At 37.0% G+C, this 18173-nt stretch overlaps 1 protein-coding gene across 1 annotated transcript in view; it reads right to left on the reverse strand.

The window, feature by feature from the left end:
* The window catches only part of sntg1 (syntrophin, gamma 1), a 139034-nt gene extending 123701 nt beyond the window's left edge, over nt 1–15333 (reverse strand). Inside the window, exon 1 of the mRNA XM_064347057.1 lies at nt 13865–15333. The gene's annotated coding sequence lies outside the window, so the exon portion shown is untranslated. The remainder of the gene's footprint in view (nt 1–13864) is intronic.
* Between the last annotated feature and the right edge of the window lie 2840 nt (nt 15334–18173).

The following is an 18173-nucleotide window of genomic DNA, read 5'->3' on the forward strand; positions in this document are numbered from 1 at the left end:
CTCTACTGAAGTAACTTTCCCAAAACTATGGAAGAGATATGTCAGATAAAAGATAAGGCAGATATGGCATTCCTATTAAGATAAGCTGATATTGCTGATCAGTAATGGCAATAAATCTGAAGTCTACAGAAGTCACTAATGCTCAGGTATTTTATGGCCTATCCAAGACAGGTTTCAGTGCAAATATATAACATCCTGAAAAACTGAGCCCTTTGGAAGCCTGTGCAGCTACGTCCTAAATTCCCCATATTTCTAAAATGAATGCATAAACAAGTCAATATAATATCCGCAATGAAAAGGTGGCTAATGTATTTTCAACAGAGAGGCAAAAATGAGTGATACACCAGAGGGGACATAACATATGAAGCCGTGAATAAATATGCCAAGCATCAACAAACGAGTGACTTAGGAGGTAATTAGAGGGAAGGGACTCTATATTTTACTATTTCTACAGCTCCACTCACCAAGAGCAGTAACTCTGGAGCAGAGAAGCCCTACACACACTTGACCTTTTAAACAGAAGGTCAGTGAGTGAGCCTGGTGAAATCATTCTTATAATAGCGTGAGAACAGTGTTGGTTCATCTGAATAACTAAATAGCTCATAATGTGGTTACAATGTACAGTATAATGATGGATGTAACCTGGGGCATTGGCTCCAGGTATGCTGTAAATGATTCTCTGACCCTGTCTGCATCAGGCACTGAGTTTGATGCATCTGAATATACTTGTGCATTTGTCATCTACAGGCCTTTTTTAATCTGACTGCAGTGAGCTTTGTCAATCTGGAAAATAATATGTGCACCTTCTAATATTTTTCAACCTATATTTTTTCATTAATTTGAGCAGCTGCTGAGCCAATAATATTGTGAGAGAAATGGCAAGTTTATTTGAAAAAGGTTCAATTTATATTTGATATTTGCGCAAAGTCAGACAAAGCATATGCCTGAGGCCTAATTTGGAACTCTATGTAATTTGGAATGTATTTTTAAATCAAAATTGCAAATCTTTATGCATCGCCATCTGCATGTTCCAATAAAATTAACAACTGTTTGAGTGAATAAGAAATAACACAAAAAAACACTAACAAGGTCTGTCAGTAAATTTATAAATGTATAACAAATAGTGATTATTCCTCAAAAAGCCAGATTCTCTGGAACAAAACGAGCACACCTGTAAGCTTCTCTAACCAGTACTGGCCAGGCAGTCCCTCAGTATAGCTAATGGGACCTGCAACATCTCAACATGGATAGTTGAACTTCTACCTGGTACACGCCAGCCAGAGGCAAGCTACTATATAGTGACTCGTGAGATCCTTTTTAGATTATTTCATTATGTTTCTAATGGTGTATTGGTTGTTAGGCTTGAATAAAAGGACATGCATTGTTTCTCCTGCACAAACAAACCAGACCTTTTTTCATTACACATGCTGACAACGTTATGCACTGGCAAAAATGTTATTGCAGTGTGCTCATACTCACACACAGACATTGATATTTAAACCCCATTGATATTTAAACATGTTATTTAATAATACATTTAAATATATTTGTTTAATTGATTTTGTATGTTAATGAAATATCAATCATTTTAAATTGATTTATTTTTTCCCTAAAAAACTAATTATTACTAAAAACAAACATATTAATTGTATGCAAGCCTCCAGAGCTATGTATTTGTTTATTATGTGCCCAGGAAGGAACAAAAAGAATACCCCCAAAGCTTTACATATTTATGCTAAATGCTTTAGCCTAAATTATTAAATGTGGGACCTGCATTAAGTTAATACCACAACAGGTGCTCACTTTGGAAATAAAAAAACAATGTTATATTTTGCTGATACAGGGTACAAGAAGGGTACTGTATCAATACACTTTTTCCTGTAACTGGAAGATCTGAGGTCATTAGCTAGGACTGTCAAAGACATGGATTAAGCAGCTTTCCTTACACATTCATTTGCAGTGCAGGCAATCTGCAGCTCTGCGAAAAGATATTAAAACATATATTTTGGGCAGAAATCATGATCCATATTAGAAGTAGCCATGTGTTGCCCCATTCATCATCAAAAAAGTATGTGTACAAAGAGAACTTTGTATGAAGTCAGTCCCATGTGGTTTCAAAGCTCTGTTGTTTAACACATGCTGATATAAAAAGGTATGGTTTGCTGGAAGACCTGATGCCTGCAAATGGTTTTCAGTGAAAAGGAGCCTTATGGGATCAGATGCAGTGATCTGGACTTTACACTAGAGGCTTGTGGTCCTGCATCTAGCGTAGATGTTCTCCGCTCCGAGGCACTCAGTGGATTGTGTGTAGCTCATAGAGCCAAGGATCATGCAACAACAAAGGAGCAGGCAGCTGCTACATCATTGCACAGAGATGGAATTTGCAGAAAGCCTGCCATCTACGAGCTGTGAGGCTCTTTGGCTGAATCTGATATGCAGTGAGATGTCATGATCAGACTGCCTAGCACTAACAAGGTATGGCATTGACAAATGTAATAAAAAGGAAATATAAAGAAGTTAAATTAAAAGGACAAATGCACACAAAGTCCTTGCCCCATGTCAGTGAGTTCATTGTTTAAACGACTCTCCTTCCAGAAATTCATATGTAATAGAATAAACCATGTAATAATACTACTACGAACCCGTGGTACAGATGGGCCTGAGGTATATATTTTTGCTCACCCAAAAATATATGAGCACACCTCCCCTCCCTTCCCCTACCACCCTTACCAGCCCCCATACATATAAATTCACATTTAATTATGAAAAAAGACTTTTTCTCAAATATTCCTCATTCATCCTCTTGCCTGAGACAGCATTTCATTTTTGCCTTTCTGTCCAATTTAGAAGCTCAAATTGTGACTCACAATTCACCACTCTGCTACCCACGCATGTACTCAATGAGCACTGTCACTGAAGTACCCATGGTGCAATGCCTCTGACACACTCATCGACTGGACTATTTTGCACCCAACAGTCCACACAGTATTACAGAAGAAAGCTAGTTCCACAAGGAGGAGAAGCATATATGTCCCTGATGATAACTGTGGGCCTCATTTTATCAGTGGGCCCCAATATACAATAGCCCATTTTATCAGTGGACACTTAACTGCACTCTACCTCGTGCTGGTGTGGTGGTATGAGGTCAACTGTGTCCTGCTGCTGAGGGCTCCCACTCATACACAAACTAATCACATAGTTAAATCTTCACTTCATCAGTGATTTTACTCTCTAAAGGCCAGATCCTGACTTGAACTGCATTGTTTTTTTTACACACCCCATCTACACAAGACCTGCGTGCATCAGATATATGTGCACCCTCACTGGCCACATTTCTTCCACCTTTTCAAGTGTTGAAAGGCTGCATAGATAACGTTACATAAAAATTGCAAATCACAAGTCTCAAACCAGGATTCACATAACTCAATTCAATGGAAGCCCTAAGGGCTAAACTGTATTTTCTTTTGTATATTCTGGAAACACACAGACTGACAAAGCACACACATTACATGACCTATGAAAATAAATACAGAATTTATGTTGCATGAATATGAAATCCAATTCTAAAAAATTCTCATAACGGATGTGAATTGCAAAAAAATAATTAGAAATGAACACAATGCAATGGTTTAACCTCTCTTGAAAACAGTTTCCTCCACCATGAACAAAATTTGCAGAGTGAAATGCTGTGACCCACATGAACCACAATCTCATCCACCCTGAAGTCATTTATGAATCACTGTGATCTGCAGAAGCTGAAATAGGTTGCTGGCATGGGTATCCAACAAAAAGATCATCGGATGGAAGAAATATGCATTAATTAGCTTATTATTTGACCAGTTCCTTGCATGCTTATTCCATGACCTGCACAGGACTATGTGAGGAGGTCACTGCATTAAAATTTTAATTTTCATAAGAAGGAACAAGTAAATTTAGCTACTGCTGTGTGCTACTGTATACGATTTCCTATTTTGAACTGGATATAACACCCCTGGAATCTACTACTGATATGTATTCATTATATTATAGGTATAAAGGTTTTTAGTTTGTACAATATAACCTCTGATATATTACGGCATTGGGAATGCACATAGTTTAATCCTTCATTGATTGGAATCATTACTTGCATTACTTTAGGTTTATTGTTTAAGTAGGCAACTCATTTTTTATCTATAAACCTTGGTTTAAGGTAATTACAGTCAATAAATCCAGCAGTAAGGAGAATCTCATTAGAGGGGGGTTATTAATTTAAAGCCACCCTGATAGGATGGTTTCAAATAAATACTGCATTGTAGCCTGTAGTGTATGTTGGAAAAATGTGTCAAGTTTACCAATTAACTGAGCTGGGGGTCTTCAGAAACAGGTCATTTTTATGGGACTTTGGAATAAAACCAAAAGTTTTGAAATCCCACCATTACATGGCAGTGTTCACACTGATCAATAGGAGAAAATCATGCAATTTTAAATGATCTAATTGTTATTTATATTGTGATATCATATAGTATGTAGAATGCAATATGGGTACAATTTAAATGTGGAATGCATTCACAGTATAGTGTAAATGCTTAATAGGATGTGCTAGGATGGATTTTAAACACGTTTCAATCAATCCAAGTCATGTGAGATCAATATGGAGACCTAGCTGTGAGGAAAGAAGTCCATCTGTCATGATAGCGACACATGTGCCTGCTAAAATTCTGATGAATGTTTTTCAAATGTCACCACAGAACTCAAATGTAACTTGAAGAGCAGTTTAAGATGATGTGAGTTGAAACATTGCACACATGGGGCCATATTTGAAATTAATTTTTAATTGAGAATGTTTTTATTACAGTTTGGGTTTAAGAAAGTGTGTAATAATACTAATAATAATCATCATCATAATAATAATAATTCATATTATTATTATTAGAAATAGTAGTAGTAGCAGTAGTATGTTTATTATTATGTGAAAAATAATTTAATGGAATGATTTGAGAAGTTACAAGGTTATGTATAAAATTGCACTTTTATTAAATTGCAATTTATTCTGACAGTCCAAGATTTATGTCCTTAAAACTGTCAATGATCATGGAAAAGTAAAGAAGAAAAAAACATCAACTTTGCTTACACTGCTGGCAAATATTATAAGAACTATCCCCATGCGACTTAATATCAGAGAATTATAGTTCCTACTGAGTAATTCACAAGCTACTCATAGGCTGGGCCCTATAGTCCTAGTTCGATCACGGGCTATGTCATAGGCTGACTGACTGGGAGTCCACAGAGGTCGAAAATAATCTGTCTACAACCACCAAGGGTAGGGTGGGGTTAAATTGCCCATGTTTGCTTCAGTTTCTCTTACTGTAGATTACTAATACGATATTATAACAATATTATTCACCCTCGTAAATACGCTGAATAACAGATCAGAAACATTCTATGCAGTCATTTCCCATGAACACATTTTATGTATGCTGTACAAGACACTTTCGGAAAACAGTCTATTAGATGAGTTGGCAGAGAGACTAAGGAGATGCACTGCTAATTTTGAGTCATATCAGGCACAGTAGTATGGTCCTGAAAACTGCAACACTTTCTACACATTGCAAAGTCTGTGCAATGTCATTTTGGGGTGCCTTGGAAATATTGGATATTATTTACAGGGGTGCTTTAGGTCTAAAAAGTTTGGGAACCACTGACTGAGTGTGAGGGAAGATTTTTAACCTTGTGGTAGTGTTTTCACCAGAATGTTCAACATGGTTGTTATTATGTCTGCTTGGTATGATCTTTTTTACCTTGGCACTTTAAAAACCAACAACAAAAAAACAACAAATGGCATCATCAAGTCAACTGGTCAACGACACACAGCCACTTATTCTGACTAATCACACCACTCACTCCCCTGGAATGAATTAAACTCATTTAGTAATGCGGTTTGCTCCACCCATAACTGGCACATTGTGACAGGTATACTAACCGTTTCCAGTGGGGGTAGAAAGGTGCTTCATTTAGTGTTACTTAAAGGGAGCTGCATAAATCCTCAAGCACATATTTGAGGATTTGAGTAATTTATTGAGGTGTTCCAGTTTATGAAGCAAAAGAACTGTTGTACCTGAACCAGCCAAGCAGCAGGGTATGTGACACCATGATGCACAGCATGCTTTGATCACAAACTCATTCAATATTTAAACTGTATTATAATGTAATGTGTCACTCTGGTTTTCAATATTTAATGATAGATACAAAAGGATAAAATATAAGACATGGAAACGCTCACAAAACAAGTGTGATAATTTGTTTTTCACCAATGCAAATTCTGTGCAAATTACACCAAACAATGTGAGATGGTTATGAAATGTATGAATATAACTTATAAAACCTTATATTACCAATCTGATGACTATTGTACCAGTTTTGACAGACTCATAGATTCCACCTGAAAGTGCTCATCCTCAGCATTCTGACATAGATATTTTGTTTCAGCACTTGTTATATCATCTCTTTATATCAAGTGAACAGATGTAATGTCCACATGCCAAAGAAGTAATGTTGTGACCTTTAATGGACCTATGATCTGGACTTATTATGATCTGGTGTGGAAGCAAAAATTAATAAACCTTTGATGGTGTCTCAGTCAGAGGTCTATTATTCCACAATCAGGAATGAACAATAGAGTCCTTTGTTCACATGCATTAAATCAAGTCAGTCGGTTGCGTTAGTTGCACCCCTAACCAACAAGTTACATAGCAGGATGTTGTTTAATATAAACAAACAGTTGTGGTATAAAGATTCATCAGTAGTTCAGCCAATGTCACATAAAACAGACTGCCAATATAGAGTATTGGACGAGCAAGTTCAGAAATTCCAGTGTAGGATACCGTGACTATGATGCAAAGTTGAGTAGCAGAAGACTCCAGGCTGTTCAATGATACTGATAGAAGAGAAGGTCATGTGCATTTTAATTTCGTAGATAGAGAGGCTTTGGCAGATTCACGGCAAACATTGTGAAAGATAGTTGTTACCATGAATAATTTCTAAAATACCATCGAAACAATTCAAAGACAAGGAGTAAAAATTAATTAGAAAATCAACTTGTCCCACAAATACAGGTTTTGGTTGGCACAGTGACCTTGTTTTTTTTCCAGTTTTATGGGCAATTTAGAAAGAAGGTTTTATAAATAGGCAGGATCATGCAGATTTAAATATTCCCTTTTGGTTTCTACATAATTGCAGGTTGTCAACACAGAGGGGTGGGGCAACACGCCTACGTGTGTTTGCATGGAGTCCTGACCAAATAAGACCCCTTTCCACAGGATTCCTTCCATCACCCCTGCAGCCCTCTTTCGGGAATGCATACATCACCTTCAGTGAAGCAAGCCAGGAGACTTATACTTTTTATGATTTCCATAATTCAAACACTCACATAGACTGTTGATTAATAAAAGGCCCTACCTGTGAGAAACTGTACTGTTCCCCTTCCAAGCATTTCTGTCAAATATTACTGTCTATTGGGATTATCAGAGCAAACTATTTTTTAACATTGAGGAAAATCAAACAACCAAGCAGTTCATTTTAGCAGTGAATACCATAGCTAGTAATTGTAATTGCAATTGTATCAAAATATATGAAGACAAATACATTACAAAAACATTAACACATTTGTTAGTATGCCACAAAATAGTTTACCATGTGTTCTTCTGAAACTGGAAAAACTTACCTTGACTTTAAATTATTTATTTGAGTCTTTTTGGTGACTTACTGTATGGTTCTGACACTTCTGACATAGGACTATTTCATAAGACATGCTGTTAAATACAATTACTGGCAGATTTAAATATTTGTCATGCATGTTTTTCACTGCTACATTTTGCAGACACACATTCAGATAACATCAGATATGGCACTGAATATGCCAATTACAAATACAACAGGGGCTGCTATATTATAAGTAACATTTAGCTTTGTTGTTTTTTGTGCATTGAAATAATTATACCCAACAAAATAAAAGCCATTTTCACTCACCGGCTAGAACCTGTGTGCATGTGGCTAATGCATGAAATACTGTACGCATGGCATGTACATGTGCACTATAATAACACATTACATGCCCCTAAGCTAAGAACTTGCAACTGAAAAAAAATAATTAACCAAATAAAACTTCATCTAGTGCAAAACATAAGCTTTCCCAAAGCATAAAGTATGTAAGGATAATAACCCTGTAACTTGTATAATATCTTTTACCCTTGTTATAGTTTCCTATCATTTTAGCTTAGTTAGCTAGCATTGCTAATTTCAACATATTTCATAACAAACTCTCAACCATTCTACAATAGTGATGGGAGAATGAGTAGATTAGAATCTTTTACAGCAGTAAGTTTTGACTTAATACTAGACGGTGTATTCTTTTTCCTTTGCACTTTAGAATTTGAGAACAGGGCTTCCAGGTCTAGAAAAAAAATGACAGCCCAAAATGCATTGAAAACCCCCACAAAAGGCTGTAGACTACTTTATGAAATGATAATGCATGCCTATATAAAGATAGTATAGGCCCACTGTATACAGTATATATGATCTTCAGCCTAGTCAAGTTAGACTTATCATATCTGCAATATCTCTTTTCCCAGTTGTATTCGGCATTTCCCACTGCTGCAGCTATTAGCTGTCTCTGTCGCTCAGTGAATGACTTGAACGCAGTGCATGGCAATTTAAAGTGCAATCTTACCTGGAGCTCAGGGTTAACCATGGCAACTGACAGTCTGTTTCTCTTTTTGGACCACACATGCTCCATATGTCTAAACACACATGCTCTGCGAAGGCATTGCTGACTGGTATAGAGAAAACATAAATGACACAACTTTGAACGATCTAGTGGCTAAACTTTTCCTGTTGAAAAAATAGGCCCACTTCTTGTCTGAGACAATATCTTTGGGAATGCTTTCAATCACCTCATTCAGAATGGTTACATCTTGGTACAGCTTGTCTTCAGTGAAAGCAGAGCTAGTTTCTCCACTAAAAGCTCAAGCTCAGACCACTGTACTGAGCTTCCTTCATCCAGACAGAGACAGCCAATGTGTGTAATAACTTGGTCATTCAAATTTAGCCTCAAGATACAATGCTGCCTTTTCAAAAAATCTGTCTGCCAGCATTCGGAATTGTCCTTGTTGCTGTGGAATAAGGTTTTTCATGGCTTCTTTGGTTTTGCTGCCATAGAATTGGTCAGTGCAAGGTGCGTTCAAGTGACTGCTATCAGCAGTTACATCAGCAGCTATACATGCTCAAATCATAACAGCCCCACCATGTTTCACAGAGGAGGGGCGTGGTTCCTTGGATCTTGGACAGTTCCTCTTGGCCTCCACACTTTGCTCTTGCCATAACTTTGATACAAGTGAATCTTGGTCTCATCTGTCCACAAGACCTTTTGGCCTTTTTCCAGGCTTTTAGGTTTTAGGAACTTATTAGAAAACTGTAACCAGGCCATCTGCGGCTACCCCATGGTTTGCAGTGTAACCTCAGTAGTTTCGTTTGTGAAGTCTTCTGCAATAGCTAGAAGACTTTGAACAATCTGTGATAGTTATTCTTTCAAGAATCACTATTTGGCAAGTTAGATTTGTGATTGCTGATAATTTCACTGTGAGTCAAAATGCATATATATTGTTTAAATCCAAAATATAACATGACATTAGTGATAGGGACATGTGAGAGAGTACAGCAGTGTTTATCCTTGCTTATCTTTATATGTTTTCATTAGGCTATACCTGCACAATATTAAAGCAAATGAAAAGCAAATACCTGGGAAAATGAAGTGGGTTCATATTGTAATGGGAAGGCTGAACCTTTTCAGCTTAAGGGAGGAATCTCAGGTAGCAACAGAGAAGTAAAAGCCAGAAACCATGAGAAATATATTTGCCCTTCACATTTGTATACAATGTGTTCTTCTGAGGCTCCAGTTTTTCCATACAGTAAAGTCTTAAATACTATGCTAAGTATATTCTTTAATTTGAATCACAAATGCTTTCAGATTGCACACACAGGGCATTAACTTGTGTGAAATGCTAAGGCATATAATTATCATCAAGGATTCTTTTTTTTTTTTTTTTTTTTTTTGGGGGGGGGGTAACATTAACAAATATATTTTATGGGTTCTTGCTATTGGCTTGAGGAAATGTAGCTACATCATAAGGTCTCAGAATTGTGATCTACGGCAAACATACTAGCACTTGCTTCATGTAAGTTTGATCACCACTGCAATGAAGCTAAAACAGTCAACAAGCTACGATTTCTGTGAGAAATGTATTGTCAAGCTTACATGCACACGCTTCAGTCTACGTTCTAAAGCACTATTTTGCCGTCATACCTGCAGTACATAGCCTACGGTGGCCTGTGGGTAACCGGCTTCAATGTTTGTTTTAAATAATGTAGCCTAGAATTTTTTACAAATTTCACAAAAGCAGTCAGCACACTTACACTCATTTCCTTGGAAATAACCTATGCAGCCTAAAGAACGGCGCTCACAATTATATTTTCAACTATATAATTAGGCTATTAAGGAAAACGAGTTTACATCCTAAATGTACCAGCGGGATTTCCCCACTCTTTTGCAGACATATATACACATTTAATAAAATATGCACAATTCACGCTATTACACGCTGGATTTTCAGCCCTGAACATTTATCAAAACTAACCTTTTAGCACACAGAATTAAGGTGTTTCACTGCTGAACAGATGTAGAACATCTCCAGCTACTCGGAGAGGCAAAACACAACTGAGGATTGAGGATATAGATATGTGCTGCTTCTAAAAATAAATTCAGTGGCTCTGTGGGTTCACTTCCTTGATGTTTTTTACTCATGTAATAAAGACTCTTCATTCTGTAGCTATGGCGCCACTGTAGAGATGTGAATTCTACACAAAGACCTAATCAGTTGAACAATTGCGATAAGGTGGAATAATGCACTGTGTAAATATGCACCACTGTGTGGCCCCATGTCATTTCCTGGTGCACAATTGTGGTAATAATAACAGCACTTTATATTTCTTCCCAGGCTTAGCATAGAATGGATGCTCTGGATACTATAATATGGCAAATACATTTTTTTCTATGGTGTGGTTTTCTTGTCCAAGCAAAATTCCAGTAAGGAAGCATGACAATTCTATACTTTGCCATTACATTTTTCAATTTTTCATTGCTTGTAACTGAATTAACCATGGTATAAACAAATGTACACAGACTGCTGGTATACTTCATTTCTTACTACATAATATATTTATCTGAATAGGAATGAGATTTATTACACAAACTGATTGATATTTTAATTTGGTTTTGAATGCCATTTACCTGTTGGCACTCCCCCCTGTCATTTCTCATTTTATGATTTTATTATTATTATGCCATTTCCATTTGACAGGTTTTGGGAAAGCCCCTGAACCTGATGGGTCTTTACAATTCCACAAAACAGAGGACAGGCCATCTTTAGGGCAAGGAGAGTAGTGTGCAGGCACTCAAACTTTACTTTCCGTAGGGTGCCTGATCAGCACTTCTCCCCAAAGCCTGAGTCTCTTGCCAATGACGGTTGACACTTGGCTAACAAAGGGTCGATGTGTGACGGGGGATGGGGACCAGGGAAGGGGGATGCGGCCACAGTACATTAAATTATCAATGACATGTCATCACTTTTTTATTGCACTGAAACTGAAAACTGCTGCTCAAAAACCAGTCAATCTGCTGGATCTCTTGCCCGGCATAGGGTCTACATAATAAAAAAACTGTATTTATGGAAAATGTGAATTTATATCGTCTCATCTATTTCATTGGAGGGTAAAACAATGAAACAATCTATGCTTTAATTTAATGTAGTTTTTGTGGGTAACATAAATACATCATAACTGCTAATACATTTGTGATGAAATTTATATGCATCAGTTTTTTTTGGTTTTTTTTTTGGGGGGGTGGTACATTCGGTAACTTCACTCCCCTTGGTTATTCATAATAAGTGATAAAACTTTGCTACTGTAGTTATGATGTGATTGTGTTATATATATATATATATATATATATATATATATATATATATATATATATATATATATATGCCTAATAATTTGTGCCAGCATAAACTTTGGAGCCTCAGTATCTTATTGCATTTTAACAGTAAGACCTAAACTATTATGATTATGTGAAGAAAGTGATTTCATGAAGGGTACAAGTGTAGGGCTACCACATTAGATGTACTCAAATAAAAAACAAAAGCAGGAGATGGCTGATACTTTCATGACATGCCTCTAATTCATACATTTCAGCCTGGGAGCAATTATTAATTATCTCCCTGGATGTCTGACGATTGTCTATTTATTTATTTATTTATTTTAATTTTTTATTTTTTAATATGACTATTCTTGGATTAAGAATATGTCAAAAACTAAAGTTATGTTTATGCCAGTGTCACTAACAGTAGCAATAAAAAACTGTGAGCATGACATCGTATTGCCTCTCATACTGAAAAGAGCACAGCTTTTATTGAATTGTGTATATGTTTAAAGACAACATGACATTGTATGTGCATGTATTTGACATTTCGAAAATGTACTATGGTACTAATGTACTACTGCTGCCTTTTTCCTTGTATTACTCATTCCTTTTATTAAATGCACTGCAATCTAACTGAACGCAAACAGAACTTGTCTCAGCAAATGAAGAGTATTCATCAAGGGTAAACGATAATTTCTCAATTTTGCTCTTTTTAAGGTAGTTCTGACGGCTGTTTGTGGAGCTATACATTTAAATATTTAGATTTTAAGAGAGCTGGCAGCATGATAAATGACTTCCTTGGCGAACTGAGCAATTATATTATACGGGCAATTAAATAGATTTTTTTCGTGTTTTAAGAAGGCATTGAGAGAGAGAGAATTTAGAAATTACATTGAAAAGGATACTGATTTGAAACAGACCTCTGGGGTTATGTTACTTTAAATTACACTTCAAGAGAGCCTTTATAGAGCCTATTGAAATTAACTGGCACGTTTTTCCGGACTTTTTTTTTTTTTGTACAGCAGGCGCTCCATGTGAAACGTCAAGTAGCCTACTCCAACTAGGGAATGTACGTAAATTAACTGGTAATGACAAAAATGACTAAATCTAAATCGCTTTTCCCTTTAATTGCAACAAGGTAGGCGGTCCGAGAACATTCTTCCTTAAGGGTTAAATATTTGCCTATACTATAGAATTTTTGAGAGGACCTTACCATGTCTTTATTAGTTGTTTTTTTTCACTGAAGTGATTATTGGTTTAAAAAATACTTGACATACTGGCAACACAGCGTATGCAAGTCGTGTCAGTTATTGGCAAAAAGTATAGCAATATCAGCCTCTATCGAATGGGTTCAATTAATGACACAGTAGCGTTAGCCTACTTGCTGAGGTCTTTGGACAAGTGCCATAACTCAGTAACATAATTCATTTTAGCTTTCGTTTATATTTCCACAGTCATGTTTGCATGATTTGCTTTTGTCGTGGCTTCTATTTTCGCAGTTTCTGGTTTGCTGTGCATTATGCTTCAGATGCAAATACATTTCATACAATTTAGTGGCTACGTGTGTTAGTAGGCTACTTACACGCATAACGTGCTCTTAAATGCCATTTCAAATTGTTACTAGTATACAGTAGCCTTTAGAACCTCCGAAGCCCATGTTTTGAGAATGTATTTGTCTACACTATGGGCGTTTTATAAAGCAGTACCCTACGGAATTACCAATCTTCAGATTCTTGCTGTGTTGCAACCTACCAAGATAGTGTTTAGAGCAAACATCTATATTATAAACATACTGCGTTAAGGCTAGCCTATGACCACTTGAGTTACTGAATTAGAACTAGCGATAAGGCTTACCTGGTATTCTCGTAACAGGTGGTAATGAAATATAGCTCCCACAAGCTTCATCAATCCATTCAATCCAACTTCTTGAAATTGTTAATTCAGAATCGTTTTTAAAATATTTGCGAAATTACAGAATCCTTGAATCACTCCTTCCCACAGCTTCCACGAACGAAGGGCAGGAGGCGAAAATGTTGAAATACCACAAACTGAAATGAGCAGCTTTGCTGTAGTTGTACGAATTCCTTTATCTTACACGATACAGGCTTTCCCCCCACCGTCCACATGCAGTACAATCCAGGCGTCAAGATTCACATTTTCCTCTCTTGGAGCGAGTAGTCGCTGTCTGCTCCTCGTGGTTCTGGAATGACCGAATGAAAAACTGAGCAGATAGACGAGACCGGCAGATTTTTTTTTTTCACACACTCATCACAAAACCTTGGGTTTCTTCTTCTTCTCTGTGTTTATATCTCGTTGCTGCATTCACAGTTTTTAGCGAAAGTACACCGCTCGTGTGAAATAACATGCAAAAGCAAAAAAATAGCAAAAGCAGGGGCAACAAAACAGCTTTGTGACGACAATTATCTGCATGATTTTCACTGCAGCATGAGTTCGTTTAGCAGAGGGACCCATGAACGGCTCCCAAGCTGCAGCTACAAAAGCAAAGGACGCTTTGCTTTGCAAGTTCCGCCCTGACACTGTTGTAAATCAAAACGACGAAATGCTTCTAAATCAAATGTGACACTGGCTGAAGATAACGTTCGGCGTATAGAAATGTGAAACAAGAAAAAAAGGTACAAAATATGCATGCGTTAAACTAGCGCTATTTTTAACATGTTACAGACATTATTTTGTTCGGGGTTCAGCTTTCTAAACGTGACAATTCGAGGCAGAACGGAAATAATATTTGGTATATTTACATTCAGGACAGGTAATAAGTTCACTTATTCACTATTGGTATTCAGATACGGTAAGAGAGCGGTTGCCTTGTCTTTGACCTGCCCTGCAGTGCTGTTGCACTTTAGCTGTTCCCGTTAGGATGATTAGCAAGTTGCCATTCCATTCTAGGTGCCGTTATTTCCCCCGAATTTTTGTCAGTTATTCGTTGCAAGTTAGGCTTTTATCACTGCGTTCAGTGTAACCAACAAACGTGGAACAGGACCGCTGAACTTAGGCTACATGTTTCTAAATGAGTTGCACGGTTGTCCATTGCAATATCATGGCCGTTCATTTGGATACAACAATAGCAAGTTATTATAATAGAACCGACGCGGAAGGTTGTGATTGGCAGCATGAAGAGAAACCTCTGCCGTTTGGGGGCGCATGCACTAATTGTAATGAACAGGGGAAACATAGTATAAGCTGCCCAAACAGATGGACACAGCCTACATTTGAATGTTTTACTGTAACAAATGTTGTAGTACCTCCAACTTAACTATCTCCGAGATAGGGGGCCTGGTTAAAAAAAAGAGAAGAAAAAAAAAAAACATTCCCGTCGACATTTTGAGCTCAGTATCAGTCTTCAAGGTTTCATTATGGCCAGAGGCTGTAAGGTTATTATCGTCATTTGTCTTAGTTCTTTATTTGAAGGAACTGAATTTGTTAAACATCCCATTTTCTCATTAAATCATTTCTTCTCTTCCATCTTCACATTAAATCATTCCTTCTCTCTTTGAATTTCAACTGTTTGCTGGATGTGAAAATTAACTGGAGGATGTGAAGGACTAGGTGACCTTCCAGAACGAGTTTGTGTGGAGGCAAACTGTCTTGGTATACATAGCACTTTCGACATTTTTTGGCAAGGAGGTACAAGTTACATATATAAAAACAGTATTAAAGTAATCAAGTAGTATTCCAAGATGATGCTAATTCATGTGTCCTTTTTCAATGTAAGCACTTGAAGAGAATGTCATCCTTGACATTTTAATGTAATGTGTCTGTGTCACATTAAAATAGTAAATACTGTAATTGCAAAGTGGTAATAATAATAATAATAATAGATTCTTAGACATAACAGGATAATTGTTAATACTAAGCATGGCATTGTGGTATAGTACATATAGATATAGGACAGCATTTGACAGAATAACCAAAGCATTGTAAATTTAATTTAAAAATTGGTTAAGCAAATCATTTATTTGAGTATGGCTGATATATATATATATATATATATATATATATTTTTTTTTTTTTTTTTTTTTTTTTAATTATTTTATTTTATTTTTGTTGTTGTTGTTGAATGGAATATAATACCTGTTGTGCCATGCAGCTAGTGTACTTTCACCATGCCCCACAACTTTATGAACACTGAAAGTTACCCTAAGACAGCTATTTGAATGGTCGAGCCAACCAGTCAGTATATCCTTCCTAAATTTACTCTCGTCTCTTCTTGCTGCCTTTCTGTGGCTTCTGAGAGCCACAAATTGCTAAACTGTACTTGAGGGTAATGCCACTGCATCCAAAGAAATGTAGGTTAGGGTATCCAATTTAAATCATGTACATGTGCACCGGCATACCCAGCTGTAAGTCGCATTGCCCCATCCTACTTTCAGGCAATGATTATGCCATACTTTCTAACCAGAAATTTCCTGCTCAGCCTACTTGTACCAACTGGCTGTCTTGTCACTACAGCACGTGGAAGCCTCTCCTTGTGACCCCAGCTCTTTACCCTTCTTCGCGGGTAGCTGAACAACCTTCCCCAATCAGTCAGGAAGGCAGATTCACTGGCTGTTTCCACAAACATCTGAAAACCTAGAAAGGTCAATGTTTCTATCAAACAAGAAACAAATTATGTTCAGAAATGTTTATATATATATTTATTTTTTAACACTGTTCTATTCCTTTAACAGATCTTGGTATTTAGCCTTTAACGTGCAGAGGTATGCACCTCAATGACAGTGCTGATTTTATTGTAACTTTTCTCTAGCTCTAGTCCCGGTTTACAATATTATGTGCTCCGTTTGTAATCTGTTTTGGCTAAAAACATCAATCAAATTGCTAAACTGTACTTGAGGGTAATGCCACTGCATCCAAAGAAATGTAGGTTAGGGTAATTGGGGGGGGGGGGGGGGGTGATAATAGGCATTTGCTGTAAAAGAACATGCATGCTCAGTCAACCTACTTTATATAAAGGTTAAAATAAAATATAAATGATAGTATTTAATAAGTTCATTGTTCCATTAAATGAAGGCTTAGAGCCCAATGCATGTACAGTATGTTCTTTTTATTGTATATTGTCAGCTCTGATCCATTGTAGTTTATTCTCTCTTCCAAATTCCAACTTCAAAATTTGAACCTTTTACAATATTGAATAGCTTCCTGTGCAATTCCATCAGATAGTCTTCCTTTCTCTGTGTTAAACTTTGAAGTAGTTGACCTTTTGACACAGATCGTTTTGAATGTGAGGGCATTCCTGCATTCCTTGTAGGGTGATTCTTTTTTTCTTCTGTGCTTATTCAAGGATCCTGAAATTGTTTCATGCTCAATTTGACACTTATCAGTATGATTGCAGCATTTTAATTGCTGTTAAGTGATTTAAGGGTTTTGTTTAAAATGATAATTATAGTTTAGTCACAGAAATATGTATGTATTCATAAAGACTGAAACAGCAAAATCCTCATCTAAAAATGTACAAAATGTAAGTTGCAATGAGTCACTGTGTGTGTGTGTGTGTGTGTGTATGCACACAAATCCAATTGTATTTGGCTGATTTGTGCACAAATTGTGTTTTAAATGCTTTTGAATCATAGTTTAGAAATAATGTGAAATGCTTTTGACAGAAAGACGTGGTGGGGAGAAGTGGGTAAATCTATTTCCCCCTAAACACTGTTTTCATTCATTTACGTTCCTCCTTTTATTGCACTGTTAGGAGAATTTGCCACAGAGGGGCCTACTTGGACAACTCATGATAGGAGATAGATCAAAGACTAGAGAGCCATGCATTACGCAGGGTGATTGGCAGTCAGTGGCCCAGAACACAATGTGCTGGATCTTATAACATCCACCCGGGTCCATTCCGGCAAGGCCAGTGCGAGCCCGTTAGGGCAGATGGCATAGCAACAGCAGGTGTTTAACGGGCTTTGAGGTCTTATTTCTGTGAGGTGGCTGACAACCTGGAGGTTTTGGCTTGGAGATGGCTGGGTCAGTTAAGAACAGTGCACTCGTTCAGGCATGGGGATCAAGCCATGGCCCTCCTCCGTATAGGGGTGAGCATGACTGGCAGACGCCTCATAAATAGTCTATTCTACCCGTGGTTATTTTGTATGGAAACATTAGGGCCATGTAGAGAAATATAACTAAAACTGTTTCAACTTTAAGAGACAGA

Source organism: Anguilla rostrata, chromosome 8, assembly GCF_018555375.3.
Source record: "Anguilla rostrata isolate EN2019 chromosome 8, ASM1855537v3, whole genome shotgun sequence".
In the NCBI taxonomy this organism is placed as follows: Eukaryota; Metazoa; Chordata; class Actinopteri; order Anguilliformes; family Anguillidae; genus Anguilla; species Anguilla rostrata.